The 24,520-nt window shown below is 41.8% G+C and overlaps 1 long non-coding RNA gene across 1 annotated transcript; it reads left to right on the top strand.

Annotated features, from left to right (window-relative positions):
• Positions 1-3,828: 3,828 nt before the first annotated feature.
• LOC136771667 (uncharacterized) lies at positions 3,829-10,797 on the top strand. The gene is made up of 7 exons (XR_010822357.1): positions 3,829-4,855; positions 5,364-5,453; positions 6,793-6,839; positions 7,551-7,892; positions 8,879-9,160; positions 9,558-9,827; positions 10,661-10,797. It is a non-coding gene; the product is annotated as an uncharacterized LOC136771667 (long non-coding RNA).
• Positions 10,798-24,520: the final 13,723 nt, after the last annotated feature.

Below are 24,520 nucleotides of genomic sequence, written 5' to 3'. Positions count from 1 at the left end.
GAGCTTCCACTGTACCTGTTTGCGCATCTAAAAGTCTTCTGTCTATTGTGACAATCCATTAAACTTTAAAAGTATATAGTTGTATATTACTATTGTTAGTTGTACTTGTTTATTTGTAATTGATGTAGTTTTTAGCAAGAGCTATTATATGCTGTGATGAGATGCGTTGAATGTAAAGCAATGAAGCAGCGTCTGCAGCATCCAGATCCTTCACAATGCTGCGCAGAGCCCTGTAGCGCATCCCCCCCGTGTTTATTGTGTTGGACATCTCAATAAATGGCAGAGCAAGGCGCTGATGCCACAGGTTTTGATAGTGACTGAGTTTTAGTTGATAATTACTATTCATTGTTTATTATTATAGTGTTTCAGTGTATTTTCATTTGCATTGTTGTATTTATAGTATAGTGTATTGTTTGTTTTTATATTACAAAAATGTATTATAAAGTATAATATTGTAAATTAAAAAGTTATGTATATTGCATTTACATTGTTTTGTTTGTTCAGACAAATGTATTTAACTGTTTACTGAACATGGATGAATATCGTTATTTTCAAAATCTGGCACTTGGGAAGGGTTTTCATTTTTTCATCTGAAGGTGAAGTGGTTAAACATCCAATGTCAAGCTTCCCAGGGTTGCTTCGTATTTGCAGCTGCTTGGTGATTGCTGTCTTCATAGTGCTGTGCATCCAGAGCACTTGAAGAAACCAAGAAACTTAAACATGAAAATAGATTTTTAACTACAACCATATGTTGGCGTCTTGTTTTTGTAGCAGTTGTGAAAGCTATTCTGCTCATGGCCTCCTGTGTGCAATGCGTGGGGTTTCACACAGTGCGCTTCCTCTGTTCCAGCCCGTGAAGAACACCTGACTCTGAGGACCAGAGACGCCTTCTCTCTCCCACTGTACGGCGGAGACGCAGTGATGGTGCTGTTCCAGAGAGCTGGTCAGCTTCCCACAATCATCCGAAACACAGGCTCTCGTGGCCCCGTGTAGGACTGGAGATTCACAGTGCAGGACGACACTCTGATGCTGGACAGGGTCACTGCAGATCATGAGGGCCAGTACACTCTGCAGGACGACCAGGGAAACACCATCAGCATCGTCACCCTCACTGTGGGAGGTAAGACTCACCTCTTCAACGTTCTGCCCGAAGCTTTCACATTACGTTCAAAATCTGAATAATACAAATTTTCCTATGTGTGCACCTATTAAACAATCTCACGACTGTTTTTATTCACGGTGTACTTTGTTTCTGTTTTTGCCTTCTAACATCACATCAGCTAAAGATCTGAAGAGATCTGATGATGATTTGACACTTCAATCCATGCTGACTCATTCCTATATTTATTTTGAACACTGGAATATTTATTTCCCTGAAATCAATATTTTAGAATACTTTTTAAGATTCTATCTTCTGGGTGACTGATCACCGCTATTGATAATCCTGGGTATGGGGTATGATTATGCCTTGTGCCAGTAAGAGAAATAATCGCTGCACACTGTGGCACTGTGCGTTGTCTGGAGTGCCAGTCTCTGTGAGAGCTCCCTGGTGGGCTTTACATTGACGGGACAGTTACTGAGAGAGTTTGTGTTATTAACTGTCATTACTATGTTTTTCTGTCTTTACAGGAGCTTGGAGTATTCAGACAATAATGGTGGTAATAGTACCATGTGCCTTTATGTCTCTGATGTTGGGTGCCATCATTTGGGAGATTTGTACATGGAAATGGAAAGCTGAATAGGGTCACAAATAGAAGATGTTCGCCCCACAGAAAGAGACAAAGTCCAGCAGCCAAAAGAGAACTGATGCCCAACTATATTTCAGACCCCACAAAGACATCTCAGAGATCCCAAAAATGTAAAGCTCTCAGCAGTGACGGCAGCAGAGCAGAGACTGTGTGGCTGTCCACTCACCCAGAGCCAAGAACACAGAGTCTCCTTGTCTCTAGTGCACATAACACTGCAGGCCCAAACTCAGGGCCAACCCTGCCAGCTCTGCTGACCAGAGTGAGGAAGAGGAGGCACAGCCGGAGGAAGTGAAGGGAGTCTGCACAGCAGGACTGAGCACTGAACACTGAACACTGAACACTGAACACTGAGCACTGAACACTTTATTTCTGACATGTTAGACAGAGGCTCTTGTATTGATATGAAGGATGATATTTATGTGATATATTATTGGCACACTGTATAATGAACTTCTCTGTGGTGTGGAGGGCCTGGCTGAGCATACAGGCTGAGTCTGGGATCTGCTGCACTTCAGATCTTCTCAGGATATTTTTTATTGTCTTTTGGCATAATGCTGATACTGATGACTGTTTTTATTACTATATTATATGTTCTGATTATGAGATACACTCTCTTTTAGGCAAACAAAAGTCTCTATGCAAGAAAGTGTGAGGTGTACTTGCACTACGCTTTAATATTGAGAATGTATGCACTGTAATCATCTGGGTGTGTGAATTGTGTAGGTTCAGGAGCTTGGCTGAATGTGCGCACAGAGGCTGGCACTGCAGTGCTGGTCAGGGCAGGAAAGAAGGGATAAATTGGGCATGGAGCTCATCAGTCATCAGACGAGCAACACAACAAGTCTATCCACCCAGTCTTCTGTCCCCAGTCCACACAGAACTGGAACTGGAAATTGGCACCACGGGACAAACTGAGCAACTCCAGCACTGCAAACTGTGTGTGCACATGTACCTCACTTGAAATGGGTTTTGCTGTAATACTAACTTTCAATATTAAGTTAAGAGGAGTTACATGTTTCTAGAACATAATTATAAAGAACATTAATAATTGAATTATATATATATATATATATATATATATATATATATATATATATATATATATATAGTTGTTTTTGTTGCACTTTGTATTGCTCTTATATTTTGTAAGTCGCCCTGGACAAGGGCGTCTGCTAAGGCATAAATAATAATAATAATAATAATAATAATAATAATAATAATAATAATAATAATAATAATAATAATAATAATAATAAGGTAGTATTGCTACAGGCTGGACAGGCTGGGCCTCTTGTGTGAAGTGCCTTATCACTTTTAACCCAAATCTGCACTTTATTAACGTACTAGTTCTCCATTGTTAACTCAATCAAACCACAAAGAAATTAATGTTTTAATTTTAAAAACTGTAAAGTCTTATTTTTATTTATTCATGTAATTGTTTTGCGTGTTGTGTGTAATGCACTGGGCAGTGTTTTGAATGTGAATAAAGAAGTGCTGCTCTAAAAGACTGAAAGTCGAGTCCTTTGAACATTTCCGTGGACTGTGCAGCGCTTAACAGCAAAAGTGAAATGAATAAAACTGTCCCCACTGTAAATAAATGCATCAACAAATAACATTGTTTCTAAAGATGGCTGTGAATGCTCTCCACTACGTCACTGTACATAAATCAGCACATCACCAATCCCAGGTAACTCTGCTTTGTCACAATGGGCCTCCCCTTCCCATCCGTCCCGCTGGGTCTCACTCTGAGTGTCTGTGGATCTGGGCTGTCGTCCCCAAACACTGCTGATCACAACGTGCTCCTCAGCCCTGGTCCCGGGACTCCACTGTCCTACTGGTCTGTGATTCAACTGTCTCACCTACTGAGCTGAGCCATTAACTGAGCTCATCACTCTCCTAACCAGTGTGTGTGTAACTGATTTTGTACAGCGGGGACATTTCAAGTTCAATAATACATTATATCAGCCACTGGAATTCTGCATTTTTTATCTTGTTTTATTTATTTAATGTATCAGGTTGCAGGCACATATACAGTATATTATTCTTATTTTTGAATATCGAATATTAAACAACACAGGAACGTGGAATTATGGCAGAAATCACAGTGTTGGACGTGTTATAGTTTTCATCCAGAGAAAATCTCTCAGTGCCAGAATGGACAGTTGACTGAAAATGATACTGAAACAGATGCCTCTGTCTCTGACCTGTTTCTCAGCCTGTCGGTCAGCCTCTCACAGTGTCATTGCCCTGCTGACACTCGGACACAGTGAGCTGCTCAGTGGCTCCACAGTGGACATTGTCATGCTGACCTTCACTCAGTGGCGACTACAGCTGGAATAATGACTAATGTTACTTTCACGGGGGTTTAGAGACAGGGCACTAGACCCAGGTGTGGAGAGATATAGAACGGTTGATCAAGCAAGAGGTCATGGGCCAGCTGGAGTCAGGCTAGAGACGTGATCAGACAGGGCAGGCGTAAGGTTAGGTAACAGAGAACCAGAGTCCAGGAATACACAGGTCACAACACTAAGGTGGTCAGAATAAAGAGGAGAGTGTTTGGACACAAAACTCAGGAGTGACCGAGACTTCGCAATGACGTCTGGGAAGAAGTGACCAGGACCAGGTGTGTGGGAAGCTGGGGAGACGGGGCTGAATTAGGGATGATCAAAGTGAAGTTGAACGGCAATCCAAGGGTGCATCGCGACCCCTGGTGCTGATTCCAGGAAGTTCATGAGGAGAACAGCAGAGTTACATACCAACTCATATAGACTACAAATACACAACGTTTTTGATCGACAAGAGCAGCAAACATGATGATGTTGGTTGTTGTTTCATTCTCTCAGCACATTTGTTGGTACGTCGAAATAAAATTAAATCCAATGCATGAATAAATAAAAAATAAAACACGTTTGTGTTCTCAATAGAAGTATCCTGTGTGTTGTGTTGTGTTATCGTGTTTTATTATCTTTCATACATAGTAATACAATAGGTTTAACAGGTTCACATCCACTACACACTTTTCTCACACATTTCTCTACCAATAGAGGGCCAGGAAATATACACCAGGAAATACAAATGTGTTCTTCGGGCTGGTTGTCTTCAGGCAGGTACGATACTGATTATATTTCTCTTCTTCACTTTTGGATGAGTAGAAATAGCCCCCGTTGTTTAAGCCGGCATTGAGGTATTGCCAATTTAAATGTGTTTTCGTACAAGTTTGTCTACGCAGCTGTGACAACCTTCCTTTAATTTCTCCGTGTAATGTCGCTTTAATCGGGTCTTCTGTGACATGTAACACTGTGCGTTATTAGGTGTCAATGTGTGCCAAGAAATTAAGGGATTAAGGGATTCAATGTGTGTAAAGCAAACCTGCGGAGATGAACTCCTGTGGCTCCTATGTGTCCATTTATGAAAAACAAGTCGAGCCAGAACTGAGCGCGTCGTCGTCGTTGTTAGAAACGTTACTAGAAAATCGCAATAAATAAATACAGTTGACTAACCATATTGTACGAATGCTGATTTCAATAAACATATTATTAATAGCCTCGATTAAACATTTTAAATGTAATTCTGACAGGTTACACTACTTTCCATTTACTTTCACTTTCTTTTCAGTTTGTATATGTAGGAACGCAACTGTCCCGCAATAATCCTCAGCATCAGCCACTCAAGTGTCCGGTATCAGGATCGTAACCCAGCGCTGCGGTGGGTTTTTTAGTTTTCTTTTATTGTACGAAATCACGCATCACCCTGCGATCCAATTAATCTTACATTAACATTAGAAATGAGTCTTAGTGATGCGGTTGGGTCACTGCACTCCAGTGGGGGGAGTCGGGTTTGAATCCCGCTGTAAGAAGCATTGATACAGTGCATTGCTTTTTACACTTCTTAATTCATAGAAATGCTTCTTTACAGGAATGACTGGTGATGTGTGCATTAAACAGCCTTGTGATCTGTTTCAATGACTGTAATGATTATTGCTTTAAATATTTTGAAGAATAGGAGATGGAAGTCCAAGACTTTAAATAGTAATTTCTCTTTTAACAGAAATTACGCTATTTATCAACATATGTATACATGTGTACAGGCTGTTAATTCATATTAACTTGAATAAATACTGAAAATATGACCTAATGTAACTGTAATAAAAGGGTGTCTTATCAATGGATACTGCTAGCACTGGAAATGTAACAGTAACAGGCTGCATTTAATAGTGTTTTTGTCGGGGTGCATTTAAGTAAGAATTGAAACTGACATGCAGTATGAGAGGACGATGTGAAGGCATGATGCTTAAAGTTACAGTTCACTATGGTGCATAATATGGCACATATATTTTATTTTCAAGTGTGTGTATTGATCCTGCTTTAATTTTATGGAGAAAGCAGAACATTGATTAAAGTTGTTATTATTATTATTATTATTATTATTATTAACTGCTGCAGTTTGCTGACAAAAATGTAAACCAGTAAAATATATGAAGAAATATCAATCTTGACTATAAGTTTGAAATAGTATATACTTAAATCCCACACAGATCTTGTAGGTTGATTGGAAAGATGCTATAGATCAGGGGTGGCTAACCCTGGTCCCGGAGAGCCGCAATCCTGCAGGTTTTCCGGTCTCTCTAAATGACCAATTAATGGATACCTTGAACACAGGGACATTTTGCCTAATTAAGACCCACAATTGGTTCAATTAAGCAGTTAACGATCTGGATTGAACAAAAGCCTGCAGACCGTGCGGCTCTCCATGACCAGGGTTAGCCACCCCTGCTATAGATAAAAATGACAGTGAATATTATTAAATATTATTTGTTTCAGTTTTAACTGAACAGAGGAATTAACATTGACTTCACTTTAGGCCCCTCTTTGATATCCTTTCCCCTCCATGTTTCTCCCCCATGCAATATTTCCCCCCATTTCCCCTCCATGACTTTTATTTCCCCCAAATCTTGCAACCCTAGTTGGTGCTGTCCACCCCAGTGGTCCTGTGCCCGGTGTTCAGCTGCCCTGTGATTCAGTCTGTTTGTGTTTCTCCTTCACAGAGTCACGATGCTCCTGATTATTTTCATGGTGACTTTTCTGACAAAGGGTGAGTTTCCATTGAAGTGTTTATTGATTTCACCTCTGTTTCAGTTTTATTCCTGCCCCTGCATTTCCACACTGGGTCAGTCAGCTGTGTTTGTGCCTCTCCCCACTGCTCTGAGCTGCTGGAGGGACTGAGAGCCCAGAGCCCACAGCTCAGTTTCTGCAGAGAATATGATCCTATCTATTAGTTGTTGGGGTGCCCAGCAGCCAACTGTGCTGCTGACAGTGTTTTGTGGAGTTTTTTCTTCATTCTTTGATTCTTTTGTTGTATTATCTCAAGGGGGGCTGAGAGAAAATACAGGGGGTGGCTGACGGTGTTTTGTTGGACTGTTTGACCACGACGTTACTTCATAATCGTATTATTTTCAGGGGGGCTGAGAGAAAATACAGGGGCCCCCTAAATAGGGTCTAGCGACGCCACTGATTTATACCATCTGTTTTTTACACATTGAACTTGAATGTCCATACAAGCTCTAATCTCTAAATTACTGACACAAACTGCTACATCTCATTTGACACTGGCTGTCATCTCTGATAATGCAATATTTCTGTTTGCTGAAAAACATCTGCTTAGCTTCCCTTTGGTATTTAACATTAAATAGTTGACATAGAGAACTTGATTTGTGCTCTTGTTATTAATATCTGTATCTTGCATCTGATGTTTTAATAGTTTTTAATAGTTTTTAGTTTTAAATAATTTCCATCTCCCCATTAGGTTTCCCAGTCTCCTCAGGTCCTGTCAGGGTGTCAGGAAAATTTGGGGACTCTGTCACTCTGCCCTGTGATGGAACAGGAGCTGCTGGGATCCCTGAGGACCAGCTCTACATCCTGTGGAAAAGAACACTTCAGAACATGTTGGAACTCAATGGCGGAGGACTCTTCCCTGGCCCAGGACTCGTGGGAAGAGCTGAGGTCCCCAGAGAGAAGATGAGACAGGGGGACTTCTCTCTGACCATTCACAACATCTCCTTCTTGGATGTGGATTCATACGAGTGCTTTTATGAGGGAGACACGAATCTGATTACATTTCTCGGCCACATCGAACTTATAGTCAAAGGTAAATTGTTTCTCAATTACTTTTTAGGCGAAAGAAGAGCTCAGTGTCACAAAACCTGATTTAGCACAAGAATAATAATTTGTGTCTTTGTAATCCATGGCTTATGCTGCAGGTGTCTGCTCAGCACAGTCCAGTCCACATCAGTATGCTACACTACAGTATATTAGCACATTATGAGCCCTGCACATGGAGCACTGAGAATCCCACAGCACAGTGTACAGTGTACTGGAATACATCTCCCGACATTGGTTTTTTTTACTTAAGCATGGGAAGTAAAATGACTTTGCACTTTGACTGACTGTGACATTGGTAGCCCTATTCAGCAGGGTTGACTGAGCTGAGGAGAACCTGCCACTGACAAAGCAATGGAGGGGTTGAGGGGTAACCAAATAACTGAGTTTTGATCTCAGTTCGGGTACAGAGGTTAAAAGCCCAGAGCCAACCGCACTGGACTGACTGACCACACTGCAGAAAGCACTGATACAGCAGAATAATTAATGTGCCAGTACTGGGTGCTTACCTAGTTTGTAAGTAGATGGGGGTGAATTGAAGTTGTTGGAAAGTGCAGCTGGATACAGATAAATACTGAGTAACTCCAGTACAGACTGACACCAGGTCCCATGTCTGCTTCTCTATTGTCTCTGGATTATTGGTACTAATACTGATTGATCATCTAATGCAACGCACTTTATTCCTTAAGTGAATGGAAGAAAAGTGTAATGCTTCAATACATAAACATATATTCAGCACTGTCCCCCCTCCTGAGCCCACAATCATGTTGTCTTGTCCTCGGCCTCCTCAGGGGACTGTTGTAAAATGTATTCGCACTGTGCTCCACTCAGGTGCTTCAGAGAGGAGCTCCGGAACAGAGAGCCCCTGGGGCACAGAGGTGGGGGCAGGGTATTGGTGTTCACCAGGCTGTGCTGTAAGATCGCCCTCCTTTCATGGTGCGCATGTCGTGTGTTTATTCTGTGGTGTGTCTGCAGTTCACTCGGACTCGGTCAGTGTGCTGTACGGAGACACCCTGAGCGTTCCTCTGCACACATAGCAGGACGTGCAGGTGCTGTTCAGCCCAGGAGGGGGTGCGTCTTGTGAGCTGTGCCGGGTGGACAGAGGCAAGGTCACCTCAGGATTGGACCAGGGGCAGCAGGTGTTTTTGGAGGGGCAGGAGCTGAAGATCCCCAGAGTGACTCTCAGAGATCAGGGTACCTACACTGTGAGGGACGGCCAGGGCAACACCATCAGCACCGCCAGGGTCACTGTGGCAGGTGAGCAGCCTGTCTTTAGCACTCTAAACACCTTTACTATCAGCGGGTCCTTATATATATATATATGAACAACTGCTACAATTATGTGTTTATATATTATATAAAAATTGTTTCCCGCAGCCGGGTAAAAATCATTGCCACTTGGATAAACAAACACGTGAACAGTGAGAAAAGGAAAAAAAAAACACAATCCTTCGATCATTAGCCACACACACATACACAACCCCCCCCCCACCACCCCGTCAGCATACCACCTTGATCAAGCACATTTCTGGGGGAAATCCTGGTATGTAATTAAACAACTGGAATTATTTTCTCCTACAACGCATGCTGGTCTGCTCATGTCCTCTTGTGTGCAGTGCGTGGGGTTTCTCACTGTGCGCTTCCTCTGTTCCAGCCCGTGAAGAACACCTGACTCTGAGGACCAGAGATGCCTTCTCTCTCCCACTGTACGGTGGAGACACAGTGATGGTGCTGTTCCAGAGAGCTGGTCAGCTTCCCACAATCATCCGAAACACAGGCTCTCCTTACCCCATATATGCCTACCAATTCACAGTGTGGAATGGCATTCTGACGCAGGACATGGTCACTTCAGATGATGCGGGTCGGTACACTCTGAAGGACGGCCAGGGAAACACCATCAGCACCGTCACCCTCACTGTGAGCGGTAAGACTTTCCCCTCTTCACTGCCTGAGTGTATGACATTATGCTGAAAAGCAGAATAATACTGCACCTTTACCATTTCTCCTACTTGTGCTTTTAAACCCTCATATTAAACAACTCCAAGCTTTTATATAATCATCTTTGTGTGGGACAATAGGCTACTATACAACTTTCACCTGTTTCATTCATGTTTTAATGCCTATTGTTGTTTTTTTCTCAAAAACAAAAAACTTGTTTTCAGCTGTAGCTCTCCCTTATATAATCTACATACAGATCTCACCTAATGATTTGAAGAGATCTGATGTGGTTTTGAAACTTTAATCCATTCCATCTTTCTTCGATACTGTGATTTTCTATTCCAAATTGATATTTGGATAGATGTGTGTGTGTGTGTATATATATATAATATACACACACACACACACACACACACACCTCTGGAAAAACCAAGAGACCACTTCTAGTTCAGAAATCAATGTTAAGCGTTCACTTTTTCCAGAGCTGTATATAATGTATACATATACAGTACTGTGCAAAGGTTTTAGGCAGGTGTGAATAAATGCTGATCAGCAGATCCTGCAGCAGCAAACGGCACCTGCACTAGAGCGTGAACAGAGACAGCAGGGGGGTCAGTAAATCAGCGAGTCAGACCTGGTTTGATTCACACGGCTCTCAAACTCAATTACATCTTAAAAATAAAACTAGCAGTATTCAGGCATTTCTGTATTTGAAACAGAACAGTTTACAAACAATCTGTCCTTACCTGTGACATTGAGAATATAGTGTCCCAAGAACGTCATTTTACGGTTCTCTCCCTCATATAAACACTCGTACAGGCCTCCATCAGAGAGCAGGGTGCTGTTAATGATCAGAGAGAAGTCCCATTGTCTGATCTTCTCTATGGGGACCTCAGCTCTGCCCTCGAAGCCTGGGCCCGGAAACACTGATCCACTGCTGAACACCCACACGTCCTGACCGGGCATCTTCCACTGGATGTAGAGTTTCTCCTCAGAGATCCCAGCAGCTGCAGCTCCATCACAGGGCAGAGATACAGAGTCGCCCACTGACATGGACACTGGGACAGGAGCAGAGGACACTGGGACAGGAGCAGAGGACACTGGGATGGGAGCAGAGGACACTGGGACGGGAGGGAATGAAGACACGCATAATACATCAATAAAGGCAGTCAATTAGACTCCACTGAAAACAACCACCTCAACAGCAGGCAGCCCTCGAGCACCAGATTTCCCTTCAGTGCCTATAATGGACTGGCTTAGTTAATCAATAACCATAGTGTGCTCAGATTGTAGAGACTGGCGATTTAGAGTGAGTGGTCAAACTGACAGGAGCAGAGCAGGACCCCACAGACATGAGGTGGTCTGACCGGTCACTGTGCATGTCCAGCAGGGGGAGCTCAGCTCAACAGCCCCCTGTCCAGTGAGTCAGTCGCCGAGAGGGTTATTGCAGCTCAGTGTCTGTCACTCAAGCCAGTGAGGCGAGAGGCCCAGTGCGTCTCCCAGTATGAGCTGTGGGCTCTCAGTCCCTCCAGCAGCTCAGAGCAGTGGGGAGAGGCACAACACAGCTGACTGACCCAGTGTGGAAATGCAGGGGCAGGAATAAAACTGAAACCGAGGTGAAATCCAGAACAATAAACACTTCAATGGAAACTCACCCTTTGTCAGAAAAGTCGCCATGAAAATAATCAGGAGCATCACGAGTCTGTGAAGGAGAAACACAAACAGACTGAATCACAGGGCAGCTGAACACCGGGCACAGGACCACTGGACAGCATTACAATACATACAGCTAGAATTAGGGACAGGAGAAGCGCAGGTCTTTATGTTATTGTGCATTGCATACACACACTCCTGGTCAAACGTTTTAGAACACCCCCATTTTTCCAGTTTTTTTAAATTGAAATGTAAGCAGTTCAAGTCCAGTGATTAAACTGCCATGGTACAAAAGGTAAGCAGTAAACTGCCAGAGGTTAAAAAAAGTTTAGGTTACCAGAAACCGAAAAGTAATGTACATTTCAGAGTTATATACCGTGATACTACACCCTCTTAAGCATTATTTGTCAGTGTTACACACAGCTCCTGTGCATAGAAGTGACACTGTATTCCTACAATGCACACATCGTTTGAAAGCTTATTCTCTGGGCTACCAGCGCGTTTCATTCTCAAACACATCCGACATTACAGTTTGCGTCGCCCACCGTCATTCATTGCCCGGGGGGTAAACACAGTCTGCTCCGAGGGGGGTCTCATTCAACAGTCACAGATCACTCCGTTTCGATCGGACTCCTTGGCAAATAGGCTTGTTTTGTTCAGAACAACCTAATTATCAACCCAGTATATATTATTGATGTTCTATCAAACAGAGAAGTTCAGATCCAATTATGTAAAATTGCTGTGTAATAGTACACTGTAAACGGAGTCCATATTGACAGGTTGAGCTCTCTACAGGCGTGTTGCTTCTACCAAAACGTTCTGGGGGGGTGGAAATAAACATATATTGTAGGCCACATACATATCAATAAGGATTATTGCAACACGTTTCGAAGCTGAATGACAAAAATAATTAATGACTAAAAACAAATCCAAAAACAACCGGCAAAGCGAAAGAAATCAACAGCAAAAAGCTTTTATTCTATTGTTTTTTAACGACGCCCAGCCGATGGTCTCTGAATCTACCCAATCAGCGCTCTCAGGCTGTCGACCAATTCTAGTGGATTTATTGGCCTAGAACTCGCCCTTAGCAGTAACCATTATCCACCCCGTTTCCACTGGCCACGTTTGGCTGCACCTCAGCGTGGCCGTGCCGTGCCGGGGGGTTTCCACTGGGGCTCAGCTGCACCTCCGCCTGTGCTGGACTGGTTTCAGGAGCGCAGTTTCTATATCGTATCGGCTGAGTCCCACACGGGTCCGGGCAGTACTGTGACGTCATGACGCAGCACGTCTGCATTCTTACACTGTAACTACAGTGATGGCGGCCGCTCTGATGTGATAGATGCGCTAGAAACTTTTCACAAGAAGGACTATGTGTGTTTACCTTGGGAAACGATTCATCTGGAGCAGATATTAATGCACGGTGCAAAAGTGCCACACAGGATTAGTTGCTTGGAGTGCCTGACGAAATAAAAAAAGAAATGCGTTATAAATACAGGCAAACATGAAATATTCTTCCTGGATTTAAATGTCCCGATGTCTTGTAGTTTCTCTCAATTATTTAAATTAGCTTCCCCGTTCTAAAACTATTAAAATGTTTAAAACGGAGGCTAAATTTTTATGTGATCAATCGTATGAAGAATTGTAGATTTTAATTATATTTGTAATCCCTCATTATCGCTATGTTAATGGGAATCCAAATATAGACACTTTACCGACTGCAGAAATGCAAACCTTACAAACTTACAAAACTAAGCGATTAATACAACTGATCCATTCATTACAGTGTCAAATGGAAAAAGGAATCCCATTCAATTAAAAGCGGATGCCCAGTGGTGTTCTTGATGCGACTTATTTTGCACATGGATAAAGCTACAGGTATACAGAGAAAACATGCCGACACTGAATCTGTGGGAAAACGGTTCAGTAAGTCATGGGCCCCAGAGTGTTGTAGCCGTATTTATATACATTTATGTAGGAGTTTTGCGTAAGAAACTGGCTGTGACTATCATACTGTATTTTTCATGATATAGACATGTATTGACTACAGGACAGATTTAATCCCAGCGCACTGTATTTAATAATGCAACACAGTTCATTCTCACACAGATAAATAATACGTGTTATTCTTGTTTTAAACTCAATTACTGTAGGCTAGTCTATCGATTATGGATGCGGCTGTTTTGCGGGTATTTATTGATCTACCACGACAGCGCCGCAAACTGTCGATGATCTCAGATGATGTTAATGGTTTGATGGGAAATTGTGCGGATTGATGAAGTCTGGGATGATGGTCCCAAATCACTGTTGCATTGTCCCCGTTGTCAGACACGCGGCGATGCGCTTATGTGTTGAAAGTCGCCCTGGCTAAGAGCGTCTGCTAACAAATACATATTATTATTATTATTATTATTATTATTATTATTATTATTATTATTAATAGTAGTAGTAGTAGTAGTAATCTATGGTCAGCACTGCTGGCGTGTGAGCACAAAGCGCATGACTAACAGATCTTACTGTGTATTCGATCTTACTGTACAAGATGTACGTTTTGTGTAATTCGCCCTGTGCTAAGAATTAATTTATTCACATTATGAATCATGTGTCCCGGGTTGGTTTGCGCAGGACTCGTAGGGGCGCTGGATTCGGCGTCACACCGGACCAGTTAATGACCAGTTCATTAACAAACATTTCCGTTCAATCTATATCGTCGCATTAACTCTCATCATCATAATCTCGCTGTAATACGGCTGTCGTGTCACGGAAGCTGCGCTCAGTCGTCTCTCATTCCTGCCATTTGACAACAGCTAACTAGTTACTGACCTGTGACACATATTGTCACTGCAGTGTCTCTGACAGACCGCTGTTCACTGCTGATGTCGCGCATTTTTAAAAAAGTTGAGATTTAAAGGCGACAAAGTTGAAAGTTCAGGTTCAAACAACCGCATCGATATGGTTATCGTGAAGTTAAAGACTGTACTGAACTGAAATGTAGGTATAAAAGGGAATACGTTGTCTAAGCCACTGCACAGCGCAGCACTGTGCAGTAGTGGTTAGGGCTCTTGATTTAGGATTCAAAGATTGTGGGCTCTAATCCTAGGTGCCGCAGTGCTGTTGTACCCCTGAGCAAGGCTGATTCACTTAGATTGCTCCAGTAAAATGCCCAGGTGTATAAATGGGTACAAATGTAAGTCGCCCTGGATAAGAGCGTCAGCTAAATGACAGTCATGTACTGAAAAGTATGCCTCGGAACGCTAATAAGCCTTATTAGTCGCTCGAATGGACAAATATTGTAAAAAGCTACTCTACCTTAAAAAGGACTACGATGATTTTTGGGGAGTTGTCTTTTCAATATTAGAAAGCAACCCTTGGAAAGCTAACAACCCAATCTAAGACACAAACTTGTGGCATTGGAGACACTTATTTGGTTGTCTCTTCCCAGTCCGACAAATGGCTTCTCAGCATGAAACTATTGTAGCACTATTGCACCTTAATGCCACTATTACTTTTACAAATTCTGTTCAGTTTAACAAATTGTAGACATAATATTATTATTAATAATAATTGTATTGGTGTTGTTAATGTTATTATTAGTATTAAAATTCATTTACATCATGTAATACAATATTTGCAGTTAAAACCTAAGTTTCTGAAAGCCCAGAATAAGTATTTTTCGGTTTTAGACGTCTTTGTAAATCTTTCCATTGTTCCGGCGTTTCGGATTTAGCCAGTCCCCTATCGACGCCATAGCGACGGTGTTGGCGTTTGAACCTGAACTTTCAACATTTTTTCTCAAAAGTTCAGATTTTTTTTAAATATACATTTCCCTCTCTCTAATGCTCTTCCGTACCTGACTGTTCGCGTCTCTGCTGGCATTTTAAACATGGCAGGTGCACTCCGGCAAATACCTTTCTGTGGAGACGTCTTTAACTGCCCTGGCTGCTGACGTCCCTGGGACTTGGGTTCGAGACCAGCAAGTTTTTGGTGCCAGAAAGTGGGCCTCCGTGCCGGAACGGAGCCAGTTCTTTTGCGGTGGAAAGGCGCTCTCAGTATTCACGCCGAAACCACTCCAGCGCTGTACATACTAGTGCGGTGTGACGTCCAGCGCTGACACAGACACAGACACAGACACAGACACAGACACACATGGTAGCGCACAACTCACGTCAGGGTTGAAGCGCCCGTTTCCTCTCAGCCGCTCTGAGCCGCACAACACGCCGCCACCGAGGGTCCTTCTGCACAAGTCGGACCAAAACTGCAGATCCTGTTCTGGGCGACAACCACAGCAGGCACAACCAGCCTCTCATCCAGGGACCAAGATCTTTCCAGTTAAGGTGCAAGGCCTGGTCTACAAACGAACACAGATCCTTCCAGGCAGAAGGACCTGGTCACACTGGGGATGTGGGCCGCCCCAGCGTGTTCACTCATATGTGGACGGGCTCATAGTTTTGAGGGTGAAAACGTAGCCCCTCTTCTTGACTCGGCCTCAAAGTGCATGAAAACGCACCGGTCCCTTGTGGCTGCTCAGGCTGCCCCGCCTCCTCTGCCAATTCCACCAACCACAACCGCAGCGCTGGTTCTCAGAAGCGACTCGCAGCTTTAACAGCAGTAAGTGTTCTTGCAGTCAGAAATTCAAAATAAAAGTCCTGCCATTCCGGCCTATGGGGTGTATACATACAGTGAGGGAAGAAAGTATTTGACCCCCTGCTGATTTTGTACGTTTGCCCACTGGCAAAGAAATGATCAGTCTATAATTTTAAGGTGTATTTTAACAGTGAGAGACAGAATAACAACAAAAAATCCAGAAAAACGCATTTCAAAAAAGTTATAAATTGATTTGCATGTTAATGAGGGAAATAAGTATTTGATCCCCTATCAATCAGCAAGATTTCTGGCTCCCAGGTGTCTTTTATACAGGTAACGAGCTGAGATTAGGAGCACTCTCTTAAAGGGACTCTCCTAATCTCAGCTCGTTACCTGTATAAAAGACACCTGTCCACAGAAGCAATCAATCAATCAGATTCCAAACTCTCCACCATGGCCAAGACCAAAGAGCTGTCCAAGGATGTCAGGGACAAGATTGTAGTCCTACACAAGGCTGGAATGGGCTACAAGACCATCGCCAAGCAGCTTGGTGAAAAGGTGACAACAGTTGGTGCGATTATTGGCAAATGGAAGAAACACAAAATAACTGTCAGTCTCCCTCGGTCTGGGGCTCCATGCAAGATCTCACCTCAAATACTTATTTCCACCTACCATTAAAATTAAAGACTGATCATTTCTTTGTCAGCGGGCAAACGTACTAAATCAGCAGGGGATCAAATACTTTTTTCCCTCACTGCATCTCATTCCCGAAAAAACTAAGGATTGTGCACCCCACAAAGGGGGGTGAAATGTAATGTACAGACACCTACTGAATACAATATGCCCTTGAAGGCCCAGTTTCTCATCATTGTAAGTGTTGCTGGCTTTTGAATAGGGCCCGGGTTGCCCAAAACTGACACCTCCCGGCCATTCCCGCCTATGGGGTATATACATATGTCATTCCCAACCTCAACAATAATGTATAATGAAACACAAACAACTTCATATTTTTTCATTGGGGAGGAAAAACCTCATTTAACTGAAAGGAAACCTCCTCTCCTCCAGGGTTTGGTAATAATTTTAGTCTATGTTTTTTAATGGCCTGCCTCAGAAGTAATACAAAAACTAACAATAATTTATGGAACAAGTATTGTGAAAAATTGTTAAAATGTATCTATGTACATAACAACTAAAAACATGAGAAGTAGACATATTTTTAAATATTATGAATATCGCCCATTATTAATTCATTATGTAACATTTCTCTCATTTTTAGTGGGCAGTTTAAAATGTGGTTACCTCCAAGTAGTGCAGTTTTTGCAAACATGCACACAAACTGCTTCCATCAGTTTGTTTGGGGAAATTATCACAATGAACTCAATGTCTAGAATTTTACCATTTCTATATAAATATTGCAGATTAAGGTATCTCTGCAGAGCATAAAATACTCTTTTAAGACTACTGTCATGTCTTTTTAGAGAATCCATTACATTTAGTTTTAGTTTTAGTTTTTCTGACTGAAAGTCCATAATTCTCATCTCAAGAACAATTAATATCCAGTGTGCTGACCTGATATTTCCTGGAATCAGAATTTCATCAGAATACCACCAATTTTGTCCTAATTCAGAATTAAAATAAATAAATTATTGAGGCTTTGGCTCACAAAAGTGGAATTAATGACTAGTGTGTTTTTCTGGGGGACTTTGCTTTTTAAAAGCTTCAGGTAACCATCAATTATTTTGTCATTTAGCCAATTGTCCTTATTAATAATTAAATGAATGTCATCCGAAGTCAAATCGAATGGAAGTGTTTGAAATTCAAAAGGCAAAAAATGTGTTTTAATGTTAGAGTGAAGACTGACACGATAGATATTACAGCTGTGGTTTTGCCGAGTTATGCAATTTTCCTGTAATTGTTTTGAAAAGCTCATGTCATATGCTATTGCAAACCCAGAACATTTAGAATATTTTTTTTATAAAATTGCTGAAATATTAAATGTATTCCTTTTAAAAACAGAGGAAATAATTAAGAGTTCGTCCATACATAGAGGTACACCACTATCTGCCATTATAATTGTTTTTGGAAGATGTGTCACTTCTGTGTTTTTAATAAAGTAATTAGAGTCTGAATTTCTACACTGCAAGCATTTTATTGGGGGGGGGGGGAGCATTTCGTAGTTTGACGAAATATATTCTTCAAATCCGTTTTGATTGACGTTTGGAGAGACTACGACTTGTATTGTTGCTTGTTTTGCATGCGCTACAGGTTCATGTTCACATTTCTTGCATTGAATGACATGCAATATCTGTGTGTGAAGCAAATCTTCTGAAAGACATGTTTTGGAGAAATGGCTATCCATGTAATTACATACCATTTCTACCATATTTTCACTGCGTATGTGATTACTAAAAGAGAGCTTAATAAAGGGGGGTGTTTTTGTTGTTTCTCAATCTTTGCAGACAATGTTTCAATGCGGTATTTGGATTAACTGTCGTTGCATGTTCTAATTGGTGTAATATTTCTTGAACTGCTGTAGTACAGTTAAGAAAATTTGAAATGAAAGTAAATATGGGTTATTTAGTATTTACCTCTGTAGTTGATGCAGTCTCAACTAAAACAACATCCATAAATGTCCCATTGCACTTTGTGTGTGCTCTTCACTAATCACAAAAGCAATGGGGACAGATACATGGGGTACAACAGGAATTCATATTGATAATTCGTAATATAAATTTATTTTTATGCGCATTTGGTTTTAATCATTGCACCTGTTGCATCCCAGAAAGCCGGACGTCTACGAGCAATTTCTTGACAAAGCCTTATACCCCCTTTTGTAAAACATTATTTTAAGTGGTACCGCCTGTATAATTTGTATAAAACCCTTAAAGTAAGTGCTGTTTGCATCCTCCTCTTCCATGTTTTTCTGCAGAATCTGTAGTGAAGTAATTTCGTCTGCATGCATGTATGTATTACTAAGGTGCTCTGATTTAATTTTTCTGAACACAGCAGTTAATGAGTTGGTGTCCGCGTTTGCTAAACACTCATTATAACATTTATATGACTTCTGGAATTTTAATTGTTCACCCAAATGATATCTCTCGGTGCTCCTGAATGGCCTGGCCTTCAGGGAATGTGAAGAATGTAGTATTGACCCCCTGTATACTATATTAAAACATAATGTTTGGGGATTTTCAAGAGTTATTTGAAAATTCATTGTACCCGATTTGTGTGCGCAATAGCCACATATCTTACTTACTCTTTTACGCGCAGTGCTAAAGCTATGGTTTTAAAAAAATACAACACATTAAGGGTTAGATTCCTGAATTTTATTAGCAAATATACCTTCCCACATGTATTTCTGAAAATGTCTTCCTTTTATATATTTATTTAAATGTAACCAGACCTCTAATGTCAAAGTAAATTGGGTGGTTTTGGGGATGGGGGCCTTCAAATAATCTAATGTCGCCTTTTCAGACAAAATGCATTTTAATGTGTCAGGGCTGACAACAGGATTTTCATGATCTTCCTCCTCTTTTGTGCTTAACATCCGCTAATTTAGGGGGTCGGGGGTTAAAATAAGTATCATTATTGACAGAAACAGATTGTGTGTATTGTGAATTGTGTGCTAATGGTATCTGTACTGTCGACTAATTCGCTCCATGCGATAAAATCATCTAGGTTTATATCTGTTTGCACTGCTGTGTTTATAAATTGTTTGGGTTGGGGTACATGTGGGCCTGTCGTGGGAATGATATCTTTGCATGTTTTAATAAACTTAGAAGTACTTTGCGGGTTCTTGCATACTATAGTAAACCCTGTCTGTGTTGGCTTTATCTGCGCTTTACACGTCTCTGAGCTACAAACAAAGCTTGTTGAATCAATACTGCCTGTGACTGGAATACCAGCGCATTCAAAATGGTACCATTGATTACAAATATCACAGGCCAGCATTGCTCTTTTACTTTGATTAGGGGATTTACAAAGACAATGCAATGTCCAATTCCAGGCCATTTTCTGTTCTGATTTCAAAATGCTTATACTTTTGTTTAATAACAAATACATCACAAGGAAATTCCATGCAAGGGTGCTTCACTAAGTTTTATTACTTACATTATTTTAAACATTTTTGACTGTAAATGTTACAGCTTTTAAACCCATCAAAATGTGTTCTGTCATGAAAAGTAGTGTTTGTTTTTGTACATGTCTGTGAATAAACAGTTACATTTAAACACTAATCCGTCTTTTCTGGTGAGCTTAGCCTAAAAGCACAATCAAAAATAAAAAACATACAATTCATTTGTGGCTGTGGGTTGGTGTTTTTGGTGGGGGGAGTGATTGTTATAAGGTTCTTCAGGGAACCCTACCAAAAAGGTCCTAAACTGAACCCAAAGGTTCAAGGAAAGAACCTTTATTAAAAGGTTCTTCAGGGAACCTCATCAAAATGGTTCTTCAAAGAAATGTTAAAGGTTCCCCCGCAGTGGCAATGCCAGGAACCCTTAAAGGTTCTTGTTAGTACGTAGCGCGGAGAGCTGAAGGACCCCTGTCTGGCGGGACAAATGAACTTCCAGATGAACAGACCAACTGCCAATCATGCACTGGGCCAAACCCACCTTTTAACCCATACAAATCACTTGACCAGACAGTTCCTCCTACATCTATGCAGCGCTTGACTTTAACCAACGTAACAAGCGGTAGTTCACTTCACTGTAATCACAGAAAAGTGTCACACTAGTCTGGAGACAATAGTTTACCGTGGACACAGACAGCAGGGCTCAAAGCACATCTCAAGAAGGGATGCAAAGTGTGAGGTAAGTTAAAAATGCATTTGCTTATTTTACTGTAGATACAGACATTTCAACATGACAGGGAGCCGGCAGAGCTCGGGCATCATCTCGATGAGGAATTTATGATTTATTTATTATTTTACTAGATCGGTGTGTTTTTGTTTTTATATTTAAAAAAAAAAACAACGATGTGTGCGTGTGGATGCGTTTGTGACGGGCTGTACAATTCAGGGACCAGTTTGTGGGTTTCTCACAGAATTGACAACGGAGCAGGTGATGATCGCCTGTTATCCTGATTAGTAGTTTATTCCCTGTTTTTACAATGCAGGTATTTATTTGTGATTTCCTCTCCTCTCTGTGACGTCAGCGCATCTTTTCTGCCCCCGTTAACTATTAGAACTAGGACGTAGAACCAGTATTTTATATTAACTGTATATTTTACCCGCACGTCTGTCATTGTGAATCCACAATTGTATCATGTAACTGTATTACTGCACTTTTTATATGTTGCCGAGTCTCAATAATACAGTGTGCGTTACTAGTCCCTTTAATATAGACATTGAAATATTCGCCAAACTGACTAAAGATCACGGCCCTGGCAACATGCGGAATTACACACACAATTATACAGCTCTAGTAGAGAAAATGCAATTGTTTAACTCTATTGCACTGGGTTGAGTTTAATACTTGTGTGAAACGGCACCTGCAGTATCCCTGCGCAGACGCTTCATTACGAGTGAGCAGCCTGTGCCCGGACACGGCCCTGGAGGTAACGCCATTACATCCACACAGCCCGATCGGATAACTAGGGTCCCGGGATCAAGACAATACAATCATTGTACTTTTACTGGACAGTTCGATTGAACGTCAACTGCGATCGAAGCCTTTAGTGTCGTTAGTGAAGTGAGCGCAGGCTGCATGAAATGCCCCCTGCTGGCGCACCGTGGATTTGTGTTTTAATATGGGTTGGACTCGGCGGTTTTCTGTCCCGTGTGAGCAATACGATTAGTTTCTGTGTTGACGAGCTGCAGCTGCACGTTAAACCCGAGAAGCGATTTAAGTGATTAAACCAACACACTGAAGAGTGATGGCTGTTTGAAGCACAGGGCGTGCTGGACTCGCAAATAAATCTAAGAGGCCCCAAAATAGCTCACTCTTGAAAGTGATGTACTGTACTCTTTACATTTACATTAAAAGCGTTTGCCTAAGATGTAAGGGTTTTAAAAACACGTCTCTGAGCTCTGTAAAAGACATCCATGCAAGTCACAGGTGCGGGGTTTCGTGGGCTGAGCAGAGCCTGTGCCTGTGACGTAACCGCGCTGTCCGTCTGGTAATGTGAGTGTGTGATACAGTCCGCACAGCGTGGGCCGCGGTCAGCGCTTTTCCAGCGACATGGTGCCGGTGCTGGATCAGCTGATCTTTAGTGAACCGGCCGCTTTAACACCGGGTTTGGAACCGAACGCTGACGTCACTGGGGTGGGCGTTCCCAGAGAAACAGAATAATAATCAGCACCGAGGACTGCGACTATAAACACTATTATACATCACAATCAAACCCATTGTAAAAACCAAACAAAAAACGCGACATCACACATGTAGCAGAAACGCAAATACAGCTATACGAATATGTCAAGATAAATCGGCCTTTTATTTGTATTGATTTTTATTGATGCATTAAGCGATTTACACCGATTCGCTATTTCAGACACTTTTACTGTATTGAATGAAATGCAAGTTGGAGTTAACATTCATTCGTCACCATGCACACAGTTCATTATGAATATACTTTGTATGAGTGGATACATTTTCATTCATTTTGTGGCGTATTTTTACTTTTATTCTTGTTTAAAACACATTGACTATAGGCTATCCTATTGATTATGGATGCGGCTGTTTTGCGGGTATTTGCGGCGCTGTCGTGGCAGATCAATAATCTGTCGGATGATCTCAGGTGATGTTAATGGTTTGATGGGAAATTGTGCTGATTGATGAAGTCTGGGATGATGGTCCCAAATCACTGTTGCATTGTCCCTGTTGCCAGACACGCGGCGATGCGCTTATGTTTAAAAATCGCCCTGTTCAATCTGTATCCGCATTAACTCTCAACTTCATAATCTCGCTGTAACACGGCTGTCCAGACACGAAGCTGCTCATTCGTCTCTCATTGCTCATTTGACAACAACTAACTAGTTACTGACCTGTGAGACGTATCCTCACTGCTCGTCTCTGCCGCTGTTCTTCCGTGTCAGAATGAGCTGCCCGGTAGCTCAGATTGACAGACTAGTCTGAACCGCCCCGATTCAAAACATTAGGCAGCTCATCCTGTCAGACAGAAAGGACCTATCAGAATGGGCTGCCCTCTGCTTTTCAGCACTCATAATGTATCTTAACCCCTTCAAAACCAAGGTAGCTCATCCTGGTCTATTCATAAATAGCTAATTGGTCACTATAAAATACTATGGGTAAAATAATTTTAACTGTACATGATTATAAGTTAACATTATCTTAAACGCCACAGAACACAGTCTACTGAGGTGACAAGTCATCAAGCCGAATCTAGCTTTTATTTAGTGCACATTTCACACACACATATATGTTAGATCTGATGTCTTCAGTCCATCGATTTCTGTACATTAAAAGCAAATGCAATTTATGTTCCTATCCACAGCAAACCAGCCAAATATCTGAAATTCTAAAGTGATTAAAGAAGGAAATACTTTAAGGATATTCAAAAGTTAATTATGTTATATAAGGAAATCTGTGGCATATTGAAAACTTGCCGTCAATAGCAGCTCGGATTTAACAGCGCGTATGGGGCTACTGCGCAGGCGCGATTTCAGAACGAAGCACATCCTGAAATGCAGCTCAGATGGTCAGATTAACCGACACACTGACCTGCCAATCAAGAGCAGCTGATTTATTGGCGTGTTTTGAAATTGTTAATTGCGCATGCGCACTGTTTATGCGCAAGCGCACTTTCGTTAGGAAGCTCATTCTGACGAACAGTCTGTCAGAGCAGCGGCGTAGTAGCCCGGCCTGCGCGGTGCTGTGGGCTTTACTGCTGTGTTTCTCTTCACAGTGTAAACCAGTATCAGTAATTGAAATGCTTCAGAAAGCTTTAATTTAGGTTAATGCTCCCAAATGAACGCATGTATGAAACCAGGGTTTAGTGTTTTACAGGGGCAACCCACTTCTGCTGCATTTATGTATGTGCCGGTAAGCAACTAAAGGGCTCAGTGTCCGATAGCCAGGACGTGGTGGGACGGCTTTCCGGGTGGAGAGGTTGTGCAGGTGGTCGCACCACTGTGTACATCACAATAAAACGAGAATAATATGGCTTGCTTATATTCAGGTGCTGTACAAGTGAACAAGCATCACATTGCAAAGGCCACAAAATGTTCAAAAACAAGGAACGTCATTTTGACAAGTGTTTAAATGACAATATGTGGGTTAGTTATTAACACGACTCGTTACTTGTCAACTGAAGCTGCTGTAACCTAGACATTTTTAATCTGTTATTTGCAGCTTTACACCACCTGTATTTACTACCACATCGTCACTTTCCCCCTCCAGTATTTACTGACACGGACCCGCCTTACACCACCTGTATTTACTACCACAGAGCCGCTTTACACCGCCTGTATTTACTGACTCGGACCCG

Source organism: Amia ocellicauda, chromosome 15 (genome assembly GCF_036373705.1).
Source record: "Amia ocellicauda isolate fAmiCal2 chromosome 15, fAmiCal2.hap1, whole genome shotgun sequence".
Lineage (NCBI taxonomy): Eukaryota > Metazoa > Chordata > Actinopteri > Amiiformes > Amiidae > Amia > Amia ocellicauda.
This window is presented reverse-complemented; position numbering and strand designations above follow the sequence as displayed.